Raw genomic sequence first — 20,643 nt, 5'->3', positions numbered from 1 at the left:
CAGGGATTACGAAAGTTATAGCTCCACTTTTATTTTATAGTCATTTTGCCGCGCGATTTTCAGTTCGAGTGGGATCGCGAAGAGAATTTGATTTAATGTTTTATAGTGTTTATCGAGATTTTAATTTTAAATTGAGAAATAATTTTATTTATTAACAATATTCTTCAATTTTTGTATAATGCATAGCCAAAGTCAACATTCGGAAATTGGATCTTCAAACGTATCATGTCAAATTTTATTTAATGTGGCATGTCCACGTTTTGTTGAATTATATTTTTCTTTTAGACGATAAGGAATTCTGAACAACCGATATCAATGATCAAATCCTGCAAGTTAAATGTACACAGGAGCGGCTTCAAAAAAGGGTATTCTTCTACCTGACCTGAAATTGTTGGCATGCGTTTACCTAATTCACAGTTTTTTGCCAAATAAGTAATTCAGAAGTAAATATATACATATATCAAACATTTACGACTCTTGCTAGTAACTAAATACTAAATATTTACGCATTCGCTCATAGCTCAAAGATAATACTGCTCTGAAATTGAAAATGGACTCGATAATCGAATCGACAAGTGCCTATATCGATAATAACGCGCACTCGATTATGGAAATGTAGCGTCACCTGGTGAATATGAGAACCTTCCTGCATATTATATTCAAGTGATTCTGGTATTGAGTAGTTCGAGTATATTGTTTATGGTTTAAGATTATATGAACCATGTATTTTCAACATTTTTAACATCGAATGGTTTTTACTATAGATAAAAGAAATATTAATTTTATCGTTGGTTTTTACGGATTTGTTAGTATATTTAAGGTCGGTTCGTCTTTATTTACATTATAAATATTATATACATATATATCATACATATATAATCATGTTAGTCTAAATAATAAATTAAATAAACTTAGTCATTTTCAGCCCGGTACGGGCCGCTAGTCAAACTACCGGTTCGCTCGGGTAAGAACATAATATATTATACCCCGCTAAACCTTACTCAGGAATCACTCTATCTATTGGTGAAAACAGCATGAATATCCGTGCAGTACTTTTTGAGTTCATCGCGAACAGATAAACAGACAGACGCGGTAAAGGGCTTTGTATTATAATAATGTAAGGATAAAGATTCATGCTCTAGTTCATATCCAAATCCTGTCGTGCCAGAGTAATATGTAAAATATCATAAGGAAATTTTCACAATAGTAAACAGCTGTATACTATTCAGATCTACTGTATAGGTGAAAATAATAAATAAATATATACCGACAAATCACACAGATTGAGTTAGCCCCAAAGTTCGAAACTTGTGTCATGGGATATGAACTCAATGATACTATATATTTTATAACGTATAAGTACATTATAGATAAAAAATAAAATAACAAATCGTTATAGGAATATTTATCCTGTCGTCCATACTTAAACCTACCTAAATCAAGATTTCTGTTATCACAAAATGAATTCCACCGTCATACAACCCTTCACGCCGTCGTTTCGACGGTGACAACGAGCAAAGTTCTGCAATTAAGGAGTTTCACCAGATGTCTAATACGAGGTACCTGACGAAATGTTATATTACAATCATATTCTATTTAAAAAATCTATTATTTGTTCTCTGATATGGGTTTTGGCTCCATATTATCTCAATTTCTTATACAAACAACAATCTATTTTTTTATGAACGAACTAGATAAATACTATACACTTATATGTATTTGTTTATTATTTTCACTCGATAAGAAGGAAAAAAAAAGGTGAAGGTGTATATGAGAGAACGTTTATGGTGAGAGAAGAATGAAAAACTTGTTATTATATTGTTTCTCCTTAGGGATTCACGGACATAGTCCGGTCCTTTGAGAGGCTTCCGTGGGGATATAGATCCAACACATAGAAATTATATTATTATAGTGAAATAAAAAATCTTCAAAATTTAAAATTTACGCGGACCTTGGGCTCTGGGCCGTCACAGCCGCCAATGAAACTAGGAAGAAGAGATGACGAACACAATACCATCATAGACACAGATAGACATATAACAGCTAAGTATACTCATATAGTATATTCATGTTTTGACGTCAATAAGTGATGTATATAATCCTAAATTGAATAAATAATTTTGAATTTGAATAGCGACCAAATTTGTAAGCCATTAATGATATCAGTAATGAGGAGATTTAGACCACATCTACTGCAGGTGACAACGTTATATTATGTCGATTGCTAATCCGCACATTGGTCAGATATACTTGCTATGGATTATATATCGATAACTAGAACGTTAATTAGCTCTCATAGCTTTGTCAGTGCTGTGTTATTTACGATTATGAGTTTCACAGATGCAAACTACTTACTAGAAAAATGCTGAAAGAAATCCATTTAATTTTAATCACTTTTATTTCTCTCTACTTTTATAAAGTTGATTTATTTGAAATCATTTTATCATCAGTCTAGATCTAGATACGATTCTCTATCTCCAATAGTCATTTATACAGAAATACTTTTTATTCAAAATGGAATCAGATTATGCAGTATTTTCTGCTCGGAGTTTTACATCGTTAATCCCGAAGCATCAGAAACCTAGGAATAATTTATATTCCAAGTCGGAGTGGATGTTAATCCGAAATAGAAGCTAATAAATTGTGTAAAAAAACCATCAGTAGAAGATTAATGGGAAGAATAGATTTATTTCCGTAAGACATGTCTTTTAATAATCATTTTAAAACGTTTTATAGTTACCATCACGTAACAGACGATTATTTTGTAAATAAAAGCAATAAACCAATAAAAAAAATAAAGAAAATGATAATCCACGAATGGATTCTAATACGATCTTAATATATTATAAAGAGGTAAGTGTTTGTGAGCTTGTATGTTTGAGGCGGGTAATCTTCGACACTAACGAACCGATTTCAAAAATTCTTTCACCATTAGAAAAGTACATTATCCAAGATTTTTATCTATAGGCTATATTTTATCTCAAAATTCCCACGGGAACGAAGCCCCGGGCAACATCTAGATGGTTATAAACAAGGTAATTTAATATCAAGTGTATGATATATAGTCTTCGAGTCTTTATTACAGAATAACGTCTTTATTCCTGACGGGTTAATCAGAGTCAATGTTTGTGAAACTCGAAGAAGAAACGTAGTATATTTGGTGGAAGGGGCAAACCCGAGAGATTCTGGCTTGATATCATCAAGGATGATATGCGTGGCCAAGGTCTCACAACCAGGGATGACGTCGACCGTGCGAAGCGTAGACAAAAAAGAAGGAAAGCGAATCCTGGGATCCAACTTTTAACAGCTAAGGAGGCAACCAAACGCTCAAATGAGAGAGAGAGTCCTGAAATAAAATCAGTGACAGCTTTGATTGCTCCTGAAGCTCGTTCCAAGTCGATCGCAAATTTCGGCTTAGCGCGCTCAAAATTACGATCCGTAGGTAAGCTCAATTCAGGCAATTAATCAGATTAAGCCCTTCACTGCTCCATTGCCATTGCAATTATCATATGATTCATTGTCATTATGAGATGGATGGATTTGTTTTGGACTACTAGCTTGGATTAATTAACGGTTTAATTTTATACAGCAATTTGAAAACAATATTAAAGTGCAGATGGAGAGGCCATTGGTTAAACTTATTTGGTTAGTATTACATTATATACTTGTATTATTGTGGATAAAAACATTACTTTCATAAATATAAATTTATAAGTATAAGTATATAGAGACAATTTGGGAGTAGTGGGTATTTATATTATTTTTAGTGAATAAAAGTTGTAAAACTAAACGCAAACAATCAAATCGCATGGATTTAGAAATGGCGTCAAATCGGATAAATCATGTAGAATTTGGCAGAAAGGCGAACTAGTGTCAATGTACAAACAAATCCTATTTAGGACCAAAATGGCGCCCTCATTAAAAAGAGAAAAGATCCTTGTCAGACCGTAACGCGTTTGACATTAATCTTTGTCCATCTTTGACGGCGTAATCAAGAAGAATTAGTGTCACTCGCTTTGCTCTTTACACGAAACATTATAATGTTTAATGGCAGAATCGTTGTGCACGGAGGTCGTGGCCCACTCGGCACTGTGTCAACCATTTCAAGTCTGCGAACTGGTGGGTCGCCAACGTTGACTTAAATCCGAACGAGAGTGCTGACTTCAACATTGTGGTCCCTGAAGATGGCTCGTGGGTCCAACAAGAGGGGTATCTTGTTAAGGAACTTGATTCTTCACTAAAAGGTGAGAAAGTGAATGCAGTAATTTGCGTAGCCGGTGGCTGGGCAGGCGGCAACGCTAATAAAAAACTCGGCAAGCAACAGACCTAATGTGGCGCCAATCCGTTTGTACATCAACTATTGCTACTACGCTTGCTGTAAAATATCTCATTCCTGATGGGTTACTAGCACTAACTGGCGCTAATGCTGCACTCGATCCTACCCCTGGTATGATTGACTATGGACTAGCTAAAGGTGCAGTCCACCAGCTTACGAAATCCCTTGGCGCAAAAGGTTCAGGTTTACCTGACGATGCGTTGGCAGTGGCTATACTGCCAGTCACGTTGGATACAGAAATGAATCGAAAGTGGATGCCGAAAGCAGACTTTAGTAGCTGGACGCCTCTGTCGTATATTGCGCAGTTGTTTAAGAAGTGGATCAAGGGAGAACAGCGTCCTGCTAGTGGGAGCCAGGTCTCTCTTGTAACAAAAAATTATATCACAGAATTTTATGACGTGGAATTGACTCATGTCAGTGGTCACAAAAGTGAAAAAGAAGTAAATTAATTAAATTTAAAAAATAAAGTGCTTAAGTGCAATAATTTTTATTTACGTAAATGTTTTTCTATCTATCTATGTCAATACCCACCATTCTAAATATTTTTTTTAGAAATGGCTGTGTTTTATATTTATTATTTAAAGTTACATATTGCACACTAATGGCAAAATAAAAAATGTAATAACAATCTCGGAGTAGTCACCTAATTGATCAAATTAGGTAGCTTTGTTTTCGAAAACAACAGCGAATGTTAATTTGTCTTCGTTATAAAATCGATATCAAAACTTTTGGCGGAGCGGAATGAGCATTGAATAAGTAATGTCAGTGTTAATTGTTTTAGATCTATTTGCTTATTTGTCTCTATGGAATTGAAGGAAAAATATAAATTATTTTAATTAGTACTTGTGTACTATAGTAATGTCAATTTTACGAATGATTGATATTGGAAATGATTCCTTGCTCAAGAAAATCGAGGGATTGTAATGACAACGCGACCGCACCGGTCGAAACGCTCTGCGAACCACCCTTTAGCGCAGATTGTAAAATTCAATCATGGGTTAGGACTTCTCATAGGCGATAGGATACTAACATTTAACTAGTTCTAAATCTCAATTATGGTGAAAACTTTGGTTTCACTGTCGTGACGTGGACACCACGCCCGTCCGCTATCTGGAGGTCCTGAGTTCGATTCTCAGCGTGGGCAAATACTTGTACTTGCGATACCGCATGTGTGTTTGTCGTTCTGGGTGTGTTGTGCTCAACTCTGTGTTTATGTCCATAGGACCGGCGTTACAAGCTCAGTGCTTAGCTGTTGAGTGTTGTCCATTTATTTTTTTTTAAAGGAATTACACTTAACTAAGCATTACCTAAACTTTCCTCAGAAATCACACTATGTATTTAAAAAAACCGCATCAAAATCTGTTGCGTAGTTTTAAAGATTTAGCATATATATGTACAGACAGACAGCGGGACGCGACTTTGTTTTATATTATGCAATGATAGTGAAGGGCATCCTACTTTCGTCTCCAGAATGATCCTCGAAGCTTAAGACGTAAAAAAAAAACAAAACAAAAAAAAACTATTATTCATTTCAGTCACGAAACTCAGAAATGTTTCCTGAGAAAGCCATATTAAGTTACCGCTATCTGGAATATCAAATAAACAAACATGTTTTATATTCCGCGAAGTTTAAGTAGAGCATGAGATTACGGAATTCTGAATGTAGTACCTTGTCTTTGTCATATTTGTGAGGAAAAACTCGCGTTATACAGATTTTAAAGTATAACAAGCAATGAATACGTAATCACACAATACACAATCTTTTTTTTTCCTTTCTTATAATTCTCTGCAACGATTATAAAAATAGAAATATGAAAAATATCGAAGAGTAGCTGAATAATGAATGGTTTTTGTACAAATTGCATTTCGTTTATTGTATTTTATTTTATATTATCAGGCAAAAAGCTTGTTATTTTTTGGAAAAAGTAGGAAAGTGGTGAGCTCCGATTCCTAATGGCGGACAAGAAACTGAGAGAAACTAACGTAATGACTTAACGCGCGGTTGACTGTATTCTTAGAAAAGTACTTATTCTAACCTCTATTACGACGTAGGCTTGCTACGTCGTAGACAAACGTCGTAGGCGTTCTACGAGATCTTAAGGAGCCGCAAGTTAATAATTTTTTAAGCGTAGATAATGTCCTAATAGAAAATTGTTTCTTTCAATGAAGCAGATTGGACAAGAAGCATAGAACCATACTTTAATGAGATTCATACAGTCGTTCGACTGCCTTGCTTAAGGCGAAACGCCGCCAGCGGCGAAAATGCAGTCATTTTGTCTCAATCTTAAGATACAATATCTGTTAATTAATTTTGTCCTAATCTTAACTAATATTATAAATGGGAAAGTGAGTTTGTTTATCGCTATATCTGCTCAACAAATCTTCTTGAAATTTTGCATACATATAGTTTGAAGTATGTAAAAACATAGGGTACCTTTCAACCCAGAAAAATAATTGTTCCCGTGGGAAATCACGCGGACGAAGCCGCAGCCAAAAGATAGTTTTCCATAAATTACGGACCTTGATTTATCTCCTAACGTGTCTTATGGAGGTTAATGAAATGCGACTGTAAGAATCAAGTAAATGGGTATGCCAATTATAGGTCGAACACGACACGGAACGCAAAATTGAAAACAAAATTACTGCCAGTCGCTATTTCTCTGCGAATTGAAATCATTTTACCAAAGAAAAGCCGAATGAAATGTTTTGAAACGCGATTATGGTAGCAACATTTCTATAAATTATCTAATCCATTGTTCTCATTGTTAATCAACCAGAATACAGTCAACTGGGGAACGGTAAATGAAATGTCAACGTTTGGTATTTCTGCAGCTATAAATTTAGACAACAATACTGAGATCGAAACGAATTCAAAGGAATTTGGTGTGCCCGACGGTGACGTTCTGGGAAGACATTGATTTTAGATTATTTTGTTTTTGTTGTGTATATAAAGAGTATATAATATGTGCCAAATGAATATGCCTATGACGACGAAGACATTCACAAGACAAATATTGTATTCCCTTCTTTGTTCACACTAAAACAGATTTATTCAAAAACAAAATCGTTTTGCAGCAAATTGAAATACTGCCGACCGCATTTCAATTGTCTTGTTTTATGTATGTGTATGTACGTAACTCACTGCATGCCTTGCCCAGCTATTAGGGTACTACTACAACAAGCGGTAATGGTGTAATGGATTAAGACTGTAGATCGAAAGGTCCCAGGTTCGAATCTTACTCGTGCCACATGAGTTTGTATACCAATCCGACTCATGTATAGTAGTTTACATCGACCTCCACTTGCTTCCGGTGAAGGAAAACATCGTGAGGAAACCTGCACACTGGTTGATTATTATTAAATTGTGTGTGAAATGGAGAGAACCACTCCATTAATAATGCCAAGAAATATGTTGTGTGTTTCATTCCACGTAATGACTACGATCCTCAGCCGTGAGGAATTCGACGAAATGATGAAGAGAGGCAGAAGAGAGTTAACATATATAAAACAACTTTAGACTTTTAAACCAAAAAATGTTTGAGTTTATCTCATCAAAAGCTAGTTAGCTAAGCAGTTTGCGCACAGTCGAAGCTGCTTTAACGGAGTTTGGACCATGATTGTGCGATATTTACCATACATTTTGCATAATATCTGATAGTTTGGATGCAAAATATACAAAACTTCTTAAATGAAATGTAGGTACTGTTTTAAATAAACGATAAGACTACTTTCTAAAGTCAACCTTCTTTAGGAACGACTTCAACTTTTATAGCTTTCCTTAGTCGCCTCGTACGACATCTACTAGAGGATATGGATATGCATCCTATTTAGGGTGAAAATCACTCGCCGCATATTCATTAAATGCAAAAAAAATGTACATCATAAACTCAAGTATAAATTTCCAATACGCAAAAGGATTGTCCAAATTGGCGTGTGCTTCTCGAATATAATAGTGACAAGAGTGGCAATCAGTTGTATGGCAGTAGGCTGGGGCAGTGGCGTAACTACAAGAGGGCTAGACGATGCCGCCTTGCACTGGGGCTCCATGTTCAGGGGTCCTCGAGCTTTTACCAGCGAACTTGTTTTAAGATTTTCTTCGTCTGCTCTTTGTCTCAGTTTATTTGGAATTTGGCCATTCATAAATTTACGACAGAGGTGTCTACTATGGATTATTTAGCGATTGATCTTTCAATAAAAAAACGTTAATATACGTTGATCATTTTGTATCATAAAATTTAATATCTTAGCTGCTGAAAACGTTATTTTCTTTCCTCCGAAAATGCGTCGTGAATTGACATCAGTCATCGTGTACCTACTAGCTTAATTGGGGCCCCCAGATCTTTATGCACTAGGGCTTGTCGTTATTTAGCTTCGCCACTGGCTAGGGGGAACCCCCCACAATTGTCAGGTAACAATGGCGGCCGGAAATTGAGGCAAGTGTCGCTTCTCAATGTAGATTTGTCGTTTGCAGGTCATCGATTTGGTTCTGATGATTGTGGTAATGGTGACGTTGATTTATTATTGTGAATTTGTATCGAGATTTGAGCTAAAAGGGTCAACCAAGGGTTACTTGTGAATTAATAGTAACCTCAAAGTATATAAATGCAAATATTACCATACAAGCTATTTACCCGCGATTTCGTTAGCGTAGAATAATTACCTATTTCTGACAGAATTATTATATTGTTTGTGATTAATGTATTTGTTTACCCATTCCAGATTCTAGGACCAGTATATTTGTACGATGTTGACATATATTATGACATTATTTGCTGATGATAGTACAGTAACAATAATATGTATATCGTCCTTGGTCGTTTCAACATAACTTTCATACAAACTTTCACCCCTATTGGGGGTTGATGTAAAAAAAAAAGTTTTTCCAAAATTTCTCAACATCTGTTGGCCGTGAAAACGGAATAGACAGATAGGCAAACAATGCATATAATATTAGAATGGATTGAATGAAAAATTTAATTTCATTTGCCACCAATCAAAGTGTACCCTACGATAAATTTTTTGGTGGCCCATGAGGGGAACAACATTGAACTCAACAAGAAGAAATGTGACGTGCAAAAAGGCGGCATTTATTTATGTACACGGATTTAGTGGGTAAATACCATAGATTTGATAAGTACTTCGTGGAGTACCTACTAATTCCATGGTAAGTACTTCGTTTTATGTCATACAAGAAACGTCAAAATAGACTTTGACAGTTTATTTAAAAAAATAACGCCTAAGGCTAAGCCGCAACAAACGTGATAATAGGAAGATAACCAATAGGGTAGCCAGAGTACAGCACTGTATGTTAGGTACACAAAAGCTTTGCCGCCTTTTGCTATGTCGATTAAAACGCTTATTTTAGAGTACTTTATTAATCCTTTCATTATGTAAGCATTCGTTTGTGAAAATATACAACAATGTAGCATATTCGGGTGCCGAAATATTGGAATTGTTTTCCATAAGATAAAAAACTTCAAAAACTATGGGATACGCCTCACGCTGTAAAATGTTCAAGCCAGTCAAGCTCGAAACCCTTCACACGTGAAGACTTATTAAAATATGGACTTCATACAGGTAAGAGCTCCAGTCAAAATCAAGTTTATATCAGTTTATGACCACAGTTGACCAAATAATGCAGAACATAACCTAAAATAATGTTATTATTTTCAGGATAATCCACTAAATCCCTTCTTTTTCCTTTAAACTCGCACCATGATTGCGTAGAAGGTATTTTTGGTCGTAAATCTGCAACAATTTTTAAAATTGGCGCTTTTTGCCTTCATTGGCAAGGTTTGTGTACCTTAATTGTACCAGTAGCGCCATCTGCGCTGAGCTTTGCGTAATATGCCCTATTTAAAAATCATGAATGATAACAATCACGTGAGCCTAATGCGGATAACGTCAACATAAATACACAGCCTTAAGCATATTAATAAAAATTGTCTTCACAAACGTTTCGACAGACGACCATCAATATTATACGGAAGCTTGTGAAAGTTATCCGCTCTCCCTCGTCTAATGCATGAACTTCAAACACAGATTCAAATTTTCCGAAGAAAAACCGGAGATTTCAAGACAAATTGCGGACGTCGAACGAAGGTGACCGCTTTCTGGCTCCAAATCGTTAATCCCACATTTTTTTTTCAGAAACTTTCACAATCTATTTTATTTATTTCTTTTATTTATCATTTGATTCGCAAAGCAGTAATTAAGTGGAATAAAATTGTTAGTGAAGATAATGTTAACAAGACACCAAACTATCGCTGAACGCCAACTGCCGACGCGAATGTGCGAACTTTGCACAATTTGTATGTCTTTTATTTACCGCAATAAAAAAACATCAATGAATGACGAATATAGTTTAGTGAACTCGTCCGCGATAGTGTGAAGCAACCGCAAAAGCTGTGCGTCCGCACAATATTTTTCAAGAAATATCTAAATACATCTTAACGGAATTATAATGGCCAAACCAGACTTCTGGACATCAAATCGCACTTAACTACGTATGTATAGTATAATATCATAGGAACAAACAGCGCAGCACAAAAGAGACCACGGCACACTTTTCGACCTTGCCTAATGAAGCCAAACTGACTGATCGCCTTCAAAAATGCGTAATTAAATAAAAGAGAGTTTGAAATTTACTTTGAAAGACAGTATTCTGAATAACGAATAATGCTGGATATTGCGATGGAGTGGAGGAGTGAGCGTAATATTTCACAGATTATTATTAGACAGAGACAGACGTTCATAGATTAATGAAAAAATAAATATATTATATTTATTTTCTCTATAAATAATTTATTGCTGAATTAGTACTTTAAAACGCCGTGCTCACATGCACTATTTTTCAATGAGATTGGCCAGAGAAGCGGTGGTGGTTCAGCGGTAAGAATGCCCGCCTGTGGTAGGATCGAAATGTCCCAGGTTTGAATCCACTCGTCCGATCTGATATTCTTCCTTAATGTTCCACAAACCTTCCTTAATGTTCTACTTATTCTAATTTAATTTCGCAAAATTATATTTAAGTCTGCATTCAATAAAATAATTATATTTTTTAATCTCGCTATAAATTACAAATTGGGATTTTTTCTTTTTTAAATAGGTATTGTTAGTTCTACCTCTTTGCTAAATTTCATCATTTTAAGTCAACGGGAAATACCTTGTAGGTTTAAACTTTTATGTAAAATAACAAATTTTGCGACATAAATAGTCACATTGATCGCCAATTTGTATAAAACCTCTATTTTGATGATAAAAGATTCATAAAAAAGACAGTTAGTACAATTTGATGTTGGTAACAAGACAGAATTTGTGGAAAAAGCTATTACTTTTACTGGACGCTCTTCGCCGGGTTTCCATTTTAAACGTCTGGCGATAAAATTTTAAATCCCTTTAAAATTTTTGTGCCATTGAGTGGTTAATTTGCAGCTGTGTCCATTCAACAGTGTTCAATTTTCTGTTCTTAGAGTGGGATTCAGCAATCAACTTTGACTAACCTGCGCAGAAAAACGCATAGTATGCCAACTTGTCAAAGTCGACATAGGTACGATAGTGGTGGCCAGGGCACCCGCTACAGACTCCATAATCTGTATGTATACACAGATTCTCTCTGTTCTATAGGCCGTGTCACCACCATACTATTTTTTTAAATTAAAATTATATTATTATTATTAGTTCCCTAGGCAAAAATCGCTCTATGAACTTTACACGCAGGTAGAAAACCCGTCTGTGGTCTGTACCCAGTCCTAGCTAAGCTACAAAATGCAACTACGATGCCAAATTCAACGTTCATATTTTTCGTCAGAAATGATTCCAATTTTGAAATTATCTAACATTCGAAAAAAAATACTTTTTTTATATCTTTGACGATTCTAAATCATATCGATTGTAAATGACTGAAACGTGGTAATTGATCCATTCTGCAGCTCGTCAGAAACAGTAACAAAGGGATAATGACAAAGAGTTAATTCGGATGGAATAATTCTTTTATCTGTGGTTTGACTCTAGAAATATTTGACTGAGATTAGGTATAATTGGCTGATATCTAGGCTGATATATTTTATACGTATTTTTTAACTTAGTTTTGTTACATTATTCACTTGTAAATTAACACAATCGATTTACAAAGAAGGTATTCTAAAAGAAATCGTTACCTAACGACTTTTAATGATTTTTTTATTTATTTTCGTTTTATCATAGTATAAAACAAAATTGCTTACCACTGTCTGTCTGTCCCTATATGTATGTTTAAATCTATAAAACTACGCAACGGATTTTAATCCCTGTTTCTTCTCTGTCTTTTCAAATATCTGCTAAGGTATTCTTAGAGCATTAGTAATTTATAAGAGAGGTGATTCCAGGACACACATTACCCTTGAATTAGTATAAACACGCCCTTATCCCCATGACTTTAGCACCCTATTACCATGAAGAGAATTCCTTGCATCATAGATCTATATAATCATAGACACCGCACTGTCTATTAATGAACCGTCAAATTATTTCTGCAAAAATTTTAGTATCTTTCGTCGTATTTGTGAAAAAAGCTCATTCTAATATATTATATTCTCTATGATAAATAAGGTAAATAAAATAAAAAAATATTTATTGTTAAATTTAAGTGAAATTTAACTGATTTTCGTTAAAAGGATTTCGGCGAAATTTAATAAGTCAAAAAAATAATAAAAATCTCAATATTTAGTCCTAAATTATCAAAGTTTTGTCAAGACTTGTGAGCTGTGCTATGGTAATATGCCTTAAGAAGAAAGTGTCAACCCCAAAGTCAAAGAATTAATTCGCATACCTAGCTTTTGCCCACAGCTTCATCCCTCTTCGATTCCTAGCTAATTGTGGAGTCTGTTTAACTTATATAGTTGTAAGAAACATTATCAATAAATTTATTTTTACTTTTTATTTTCATTATAATAATTCTTAAAGCTACAATATTTTTTGTAAATGTGATATCTAGACAATTTTGAATCTGTGCTTCGCATCATGTCTTATTCATAGAGTGGCTGAGTACCGCCCCGGCTAAAATTACCTACGCATTGATGTGAAGGATATAAATAAATAATTTCAAGTGAAACAAGGGAACAAAATCTTACCTCTTGGAGTTCGTGCGATTGCCGTGAAAATCGTTTTCAAAAAAAGGAATTCTTTCTTTCTTTACGATTGTGTTATTGGTAACAGTTATTCGTCGTTATTCGTTATTTGCTATCATATAGTCATTATTGCTAACATTTTATTTATAACCTGCCGAAAAGCATCTGGTATGAATTAAATATATGTCTAATATAAGATCCACATTTGTTAATTGACGGGCAAAAGGCTGCGATGGAGTTGTTGTGCCGCTTCTTCTTCACCTACCCTTTAGAAGTCGGCGGTAGACTTAGTTTTAAGTTAATTTTATGTCAACCTAAGTTGAATAAATATTATGAATATTACTTTTGGAACTACCTAACATCATCTAATGGTAAGTAGTCGCGTACACACATTTACTTACATTTCATACCCATAGATTTACAACCCATAGATCACTAAAAGAAAAATATTCCCTGGTCCAACCCGAGGTACGACTTACCATGCAGAAAAGAAAAGTAGATAGTGCACTTACCTGAAATTGAAATAATAAAAATAATTATAGACAAAAACTTATTATTTTTAAATTGTCAAAGTCGAAGCGTTTATTCAGAAATTAGTAGACCTTCACAGTTACAAGATACAATTCCTTGTCGTACATACTTAACAGCACATCTAGTTACCCTCTATGATGCGGTAATAGTGGCTAGTTTCCAATGAATTTGGGTATGTTGATGTTTTGTTGACTGTACAATGCGTCTATTTATTTTGACCAATACTGGTCTCGGATATAAGCTGATTAGACGAAAATTTTACTTTTTTGCTCTATAGAGCGTTTCATTTTTAAATGAGATTATTTATTATATTTTATTTTAATTGAGATTATTGCTCTATATATTGATTACTGCTCTATAAAAAAAAGAAAATTCATTGACGGAAATTGTGCTTTATATTAGTGCTTAAATCATAAGTTCAACCTCGAAGAGCATGAGAAGTGAAAAGTAAATTTCAAGCCCGCACTACAGCTTTTCCATTTCTTTTTTAATGAATTTTGCTCTGGCTGACCCATGTTAGAAGTTGTTGGAGAGGGTAATTGGCAGACCGTTTATCGCTAGTCTGTCAGACTGGAGTGTAATAAGCGTGTTATTGGTGCTTGTATTGGCTTGCGGGATTATTAACTATGTGACTATATAGGGCTGACTGCACATGTGTTCAAATGGCTTCTTTTCGTCTGTTTTGTTAATGGATTTTATCTGTATGCCAGCCCTCTATCGTGCCCTATAATAGCAAATAACTACTGATATAATATTTCCTGTTTAGTTTGTCAAACAAAGCGTGCAAGTAAATAAAACATAGTGCTAATATTGGAAACGAGTGATTCAATGAATTTGATCTCATTAAATGCTTTTAAAAAAATGCAAGTGTTAGAAACACAATTTTAGTAATAACCTCTTTTTATTCAAGTCTTATAATTTCTTTTTTATGTACTTGTTAACTGTCATCAATCTTCTTTCAACAATTTTTTCCATGTTCATGATAAAACATTTTTAGTTTCATTAATACATTTAATACAGTCTTAATCAAAGTATTTTCTTTTCAATACAGTAATTTCAGCAGTAGGTAGTTGGTTCATGTAGGATATAGTTGGTAAATGGTGGGTAACTGTATTTCTTGAATTACCTTTTCACCCACTAGTGGGAAAGTCCAGTGTGTGGATGAGTCGGGAGGGGAAATAGGAAATTAATAAGCTTCCTCCCATTCCGTTTACCCTAACCATATCTGTCCTGGACCATCCTTATCTATTATACAGTAAGATAAAACCTAATGTCCCAACCCAACAAATTACGTCCAGTGATTTTACGTCAGCCGTCAAAGGGCTAGCTTACGATATGTTAACTAGTTGAACGTTGATTGATGCTATTTCAATTAATGATCGGCTTAGGGGTTCAAGTGAATGCCGGCGTGTAATAAACGGACTAGCCTTCTAATTAAATGGCTAATTAAACCAGATGGCTGCGACGTATATTATATTATTAGTCAAATTACATATACTGCGGTTTAAAACAATAGTTTATCCTTAAAAAAATGTGACTTAAAACTGTGTCGGTTTGGTGTTTTTCATAAAACTGAGAACTGACTATCATTGCATCTATTGTTGTGTACATAGTGTACGCTTGCATACAAAAAGAATACACGATCACACACCTTTCGCCCTAACGAAAGAATGAGAAAATACTCTTGATTTGTTGTGTAAACCAGACTTTGATAATGGTATGCAGAAAACAGATATTTCGATATCCGTCACAATAGCAGTTATAATTGATGGACTCTTTGAAATCATATTATGTATCAAAGTATATGATTTAATTTAAAATAAATATTGTAACTTATGATTAACACCATAATTAACACAGAATCATAAGGATTAATAATTTTGTCTAAATTCACGCATCAACAAAGTTGGTAAATTTAAATTAATGATATGTTGAAGTTTTGAACACAGGATAAACAGGCTTATCTGTCAACGTAATATAAATATATATATATATATATAAAATATGATAAGAGGAGCTAAATATCAGCGGCATGCGCGCTCGCCCTGCGATAGTGGCGGTGAAGAAACTTTCACAACGGTCAGCCACGAAATGGGTGACCAAAACTTTTATCTCGAGTTCCCCCGTGCTTTGGAAAGTACTTGGCCCTGGTTGTATTTGAAGTCGTTTAAACCCAAAGATTCGCTTTGGGTCAGTGGGATGGGTCACTCCTAAAACATCTATGAGGAAGGCCATCCCCAACAGGGACACATATACGCTCATGTATGTATCGTCAACATGAATCGTTACAGACCAAATTTTCATATCCAGCTATTCTCTCATGATATGATGCTTACAAGAAACATTATAACTCATTCCTGGCAAGTGACAAGAAAGAATATTGACCCATGTACGTAAAGCCTTAGTAATAAAGAGATAACCTCGATATTAGGGTGCCATCACGCGCCGAGACGCAAGGACGAGCCAAATTAAGTGTGATAAATCTACGTAGCTGTTCTACGTAACACTCATGAGTCGTGATTAAGATGTCGGAAGGTCCCAGGTTCGAATCCTACTCGTGCCATATGAGTTTTTTATACCAATACTGACTCATGTACCTATTGTTTTCATAGACCTTGTGAAGCAAAACATCGCATCGTGCGGAATCCTGCATACTGATAAATAAATATATTAGAACATAAATACTTAAATATAAATATATTAGAACAAATCACACAGATTGAGCTAGCCCCAAAGTAAGTTCGAGACTTGTGTTATGGGATACAAACTCATCAATACTATATTTTGTAACAAATACATATATAAATAAACATCCAAAACCCGGGCCAATCAGAAAAAGATCAATTTCCATAATGACCCGACCCGGGATCGAACCCGGGACCGCTCTGTTCAGAGGCAAGTACTTTACCACTCCGCCGAGGTCGTCGTGATAATTGTTAAGTGTGCTGATATGCGACAACTGCCATCAAATGACGATATTTGTAAATGTCAGTTCCTTTTAGTTGACAAAATCACTCACACACATCAATGAACAAAATTTGACACCATTTTAGCCATAACACACTAAATAAGAAAGATATGAAACTCGATTCTCGGTTATTATCGACAGAAATCTCAAAAACAGAAGAACGCATAACCTAGGAATTAAAAATAATTAAGCATTAAATAGGGTGAGCTGCACCAGGCAACTTTAACGTTAACTTAGACCTGCGCGCTGCCGTCCTTTAGGCAAAATGGCATACTTTGTATTTTCCATTCAAAGATGATTAAAAAAATCACATCAAATAAACCCAAACAATATACAATTTTCGGTTATTAACGGACTATATAACTATTTCGCGACATTTTCATTTGGTTTATGATACCGCAGGATTAACCATTTCGAACATAATTGGACGATAACGAAATAACAAACTTCGAAGGTTTGCACTTCAGATAACAAACTCAATATAAACAAACTTTTGCTTTGATGACTTCCTTCATTTTCTTATTCAGGCCCTTCACAACACGAAGCGCTTGATCAATTTACTGCATCCTCTGTTCCTAAATCTCTAATCCAAAGGTCTACTCTGAAAACTTATATTATTTATTATTTAAAAAAACTCGTATCAATGTGATATTTGCCTGTCAGTTTCATATTGTTATGTTAAGAGAATAAAATAATTTTGGTCTAGCATGCCTTTTATTTACAACAGATCTATGGATAAGGACAGACAGACATCTGAAGCGACTATAGTGTTAGTGATGAATCAGACCATTCAATTTTATTCTCAGGACTTAACGAAATTCATGCCAACTCCACTATTAAAACCAAGGAAGTACTGCTCGGAATTCCCGCTGTGACATAGCCTCTTTCACAAGTCGCCGCTGTTTTCTCAGAATAATTGACTTCAAATATTCAGGGACTGGAAGTTTCGCAATTTCGGCCGAGGTGGCAGTCCTAACGTTGTTAGTCAACACTATTTGACTTTCAGTACAAAATAAAGATAGCAACAGATATTATATCTAAGTTTCCGACAAACGGACATATTATCTATACTATAAATGAACACACAAAAAATGGGAACAACACACCCAGAAGTACGGACAGATGTCTGTGGCCACAATTACAAAATCTAGGTCTTCCAAATAGTGGTCGTGGGTGTCGGGCATAAAGAAGCTAATTTCATTAAAACGCTACGTATAGCACCTTTTTATCAATTTATTTTATTTATTAGCAAAAAATAATAAAAAAATATGTCGAAAAATTATATGACACACTAGGTGAAGAATTTTATGAGAAAGTAGTATTCCATTACACAATGACTAGATCAAAGACTGTGGCCACATTGTATTGTAGAAAACTGTAATACTTTCTACTAAAATTCTTAATCTAGTGTAGCATAATCTGTTTTTTTTTCTTTTGTTAAGAAATGAAATAAACTGATGGTGGCGCTAGTGTGCGGCTAATAGCGCCTTAAATTTCAGTTACAGTCCTTGCGTTTCGTTATAAGCAAACTTTGAAGTGGCAATGCGCATTCATAGTGAGTTTGTAGCCACCTGAATCATTCCAAACTATGTCAGTATCCATTCCGAAAATTCGCTTTTTCAACTAACTTTCACGAGTAAAATTTAAAATGAAAGCGAACTCGTCACAAACTTGAATATTTACTGATTATAGGAGTCGGCGCAATGAAAACAAATGCAGTGTTTTTTAAATTTTCGTTGTAAAGTCGTTTCCGGGTCGACGCGGGTTTTTTAATAGACACTGTGATTTCTAAGTAAAGTTTAGATGTATAATTTATTATGGTTTTACCCGAGCGAAGCCGGGATTGGCCGCTAGTAGTTAATATACAAAATATTTCACCAAAAATAAGAAATGCAAGATATTTGCTTTAAAACATCGAAAGTTTTGGTACCTATACGTCGTCTTGCTGATTTTACGATAAACTCGTGTTATTAGAAGTTTACCAGTATATGCTGAGAAACGCGAAGTTCTACGTAAGAAAGTTATCTAACAACCCTGTGTTAGTTCACCTTATCACACGCCAGTGAAATAATTTTACATTCGAGAAATCGACTACAACTAAGTATCGACATATTTAATAGGGTGTCAGAAAAAACACCTTTTTTTCAATCGCGTCGATAACATTTTTTTAAAATATATTTTTACTGTTTTATTATATGTATAGATGTGAGGAAGAATACATAATTTTAATTTCGAGTAATTCTGTAATGTAAATACTAAAATTTAAAAATATATAGGCTGCCATTGAATAAAATGTCCTGACATTGTTATAACAATGTGTATTCAAGGAGAATTCAGTGTAATTTCCTAGCACAGCTGTCCAGACTTTGTGAAGGAAATCCTACAATGGCTTCGTCTCTCGCAATACAAAACTTATAACCCCCACTCAAGAAGACGCAAGGGTTCGTTATTAAAGTGAAGCCGATAAATAGACAGAATCGCATATTAAATATTCAATAGTTGGATGGAAAATGGAAAAGATTTGTGATTATAACACAAGGAATATTTTGTTATTAAAATTCTTAGAAAATTTTATGAATTGTACAGTCGCGGACAGATAAACCTGATCCAATTGTGTACAGTTGGGTCCTCAATCGGTCAGACTTATGTAGTACGAATACGCGTCGCTACTGTTGGAGAAATTACCATTTCTAATTAATGATGTTTGACGGCCTCGGTGGCGCAGTGATGGGGTGCTTGCCTCTGAGCCGGGAGGTCCCGAGTTCGGTCCCCGGTCGGGTCATGATGGAGAGTGATCTTTTTCTGATTGGCCCGGGTCTTGGATGTTTATCTATATATGTATTTGTTATAAGGTATAGTATCGTTGAGTTGGTATCCCATGGCACAAGTGTCGAACTTACTTTGGGGCTAGCTCAGCTCGCGATTTGTGTGATTTGTTCTAATATATTTATTTATTTATTTATTTGAAAGTTTGTTCACCGCGTTAAGTATTATAAACTCGCAGATTGCTATCCATCACAACACAACAATCAATATTGTTTGACTCTTATATAATTTATCTGGACGTAGGTAGACCTTTAGAAATGCCCAATTAAGTAAAATAATAACGCCCTTTTCGAGACATGTTTAAAAATAAACGAGCACTCGAGTTTTATGTGAATGTAAAACAAAAATAACACGTTTTAGATGAAATGTATGGGACACGCGTCGTGTCGAACGGAGCAGCAAATTTAGATTTCGACGCGACGTGCGGTATCGACAATTTGGCAGCTTAGAGCAGTATAAATATATAGCTTAGAGCAGTTTTCACCGATTTCTTAAAAGGAATATGCCAAAAATTCGCGTTATTTGTACATCTGTTGCGATTAGAAACCTATTGCGGTTATTATTTTAATTTGGGGCGTTTGGTTCGTTCACCTCTTATCAATATACGAACAACTGCATCGATGTAGTGGAGCAAAAAATTGTATATAAAACCGTATAATTTTGTATAACATGGACTTCGAATATCGCAATTTTTTGCTCTGTTTACCCCGATAGGGATAAAGACGTGAGGTCACGTTTTAATCCGTTCATTCGTAAGCTCTTTTTTATAAAATCGTTCACAAAGGTTGAATATTTAGTTTTCTAATCTGTATGGGATTAGTACCACTGGATAAAACCTATATTAAATACCTTTAGGCGACTTGAATAAAATCTGA

At 34.8% G+C, this 20,643-nt stretch overlaps 1 protein-coding gene and 1 pseudogene across 2 annotated transcripts in view; one reads left to right on the top strand and one right to left on the bottom strand.

Moving 5' to 3' along the window:
• Ptp36E (Protein tyrosine phosphatase 36E) overlaps positions 1-20,643 on the bottom strand; it is a 130,283-nt gene that overhangs the window by 97,740 nt on the left and 11,900 nt on the right. The window lies entirely within an intron of this gene.
• LOC128677891 (dihydropteridine reductase-like) lies at positions 4,041-4,785 on the top strand (annotated as a pseudogene).

This window comes from Plodia interpunctella, chromosome 18, assembly GCF_027563975.2.
Source record: "Plodia interpunctella isolate USDA-ARS_2022_Savannah chromosome 18, ilPloInte3.2, whole genome shotgun sequence".
Classification (NCBI taxonomy): domain Eukaryota; kingdom Metazoa; phylum Arthropoda; class Insecta; order Lepidoptera; family Pyralidae; genus Plodia; species Plodia interpunctella.
Note: the sequence above shows the minus strand (reverse complement) of the source record. Positions and strands in the feature narration are given on the sequence as shown.